General features: G+C 36.0%; 1 long non-coding RNA gene across 1 annotated transcript in view; it reads left to right on the forward strand.

The window, feature by feature from the left end:
- The first annotated feature begins 386 nt into the window (after positions 1-386).
- LOC118762013 overlaps positions 387-1270 on the forward strand; it is a 6487-nt gene continuing 5603 nt past the window's right edge. Inside the window, exon 1 of the long non-coding RNA XR_004997794.1 lies at positions 387-487. This is a non-coding gene — a long non-coding RNA (uncharacterized LOC118762013). The remainder of the gene's footprint in view (positions 488-1270) is intronic.

The raw sequence follows: 1270 nt of genomic DNA on the forward strand, positions 1-1270 counted from the left end.
ATAAATGAATCAGCGATAAAGAAATCATTTCTACGCATTTTGTAATTGGAACGAAAAGTAGATTCATCGACACCAAATTCACGGCTTTCTGCAGCGAACCTTCCAGTGTATTTTCTTGATCCTCTCTACCTTTTCACGTAAAACCTCCGCTCGTCTATGTCGTTTGTTAGGATTTGCTGCCTTAGAACTTTCATTGCAACTCTGGTCGCATGTTGATGTATACGAATCGATAAATTTGTATAAAATATACGCAACTTCACAATATCATCATAGGGACTCAAACAATAAATGCTCAGGGTATACTGGGCAGCTGAGCATTGTGGGTGACCACCGGGACGCGAATTACACAGTACAAGCATAATTTTCGACTAAATATCCACCCATGTTATCACAGATCAATCCGTGATGAATGTAACATGGCCCACAATGAGCGTACCGTGTTATTCCGAATCAGCGATGAACGAATGATTAATAAATGAGACTATATGTACTTGCTTCGGTTCTTTTCCTTTATTTTTCTTACTCTTATTCCCGTCTTCTCATTGTTTTTCTTTTTTTTCTTTCCTTTTTTTTTTACCCTACCTGAAAACAATACCTGAATATTCCCGAGTAAAATCAGTTTCGTAATGTCCCATCCAGTTGGTTCTTTCACCTTTTGTTTGTCTTCTCGATTCTTGTGGGAATTCAACAACGGCTGGATCGGAAAGAATTACATTCATATTTCCTCTCGCTTCTTTTAGCATTATTTTACTTTCATTTACTTTTCATATTTTGTTACTTTCTTATTTTGTTTCTTTTTTCTTTCCTCTACGCAGTTCGGTTAATTCATTGTTTATATATAAATATATATATATATCATATACCTATAATATGTATGCATATATATATATATGTGTGTTTGTGTGTGTGTGTGGTGTGTGTGTGTGTGTGTGTGTGTGTGTGTGTGTGTATAACGGTAAGCTTTATGAAAATAGACAAAAGACGAAGGCAGGTTTACGGAAATAAACAAAAGACGAAGGCAGGTGGAATACAGACAAACAATTGTATTAGTATGGCGCTCAGGAAATATAAATGAAACAAGTCTTTAACGTTTCGAGCCTACGCTCTTCAACAGAGAGATACACAGAGAAAAAAACACAGAAAGAAGGAGAGAAAAAAATATGCGTGCAAAAGCTAGCGAATCAACATGGCGATCTGATTTCGGCCAGAAGTCAAAGATCAAACATGAGACGCAAGAGCGAAATTAGGGGATATATAATATATATATATA

The sequence above is a fragment of the Octopus sinensis genome, unplaced genomic scaffold (genome assembly GCF_006345805.1).
Source record: "Octopus sinensis unplaced genomic scaffold, ASM634580v1 Contig19258, whole genome shotgun sequence".
Taxonomy (NCBI): Eukaryota; Metazoa; Mollusca; class Cephalopoda; order Octopoda; family Octopodidae; genus Octopus; species Octopus sinensis.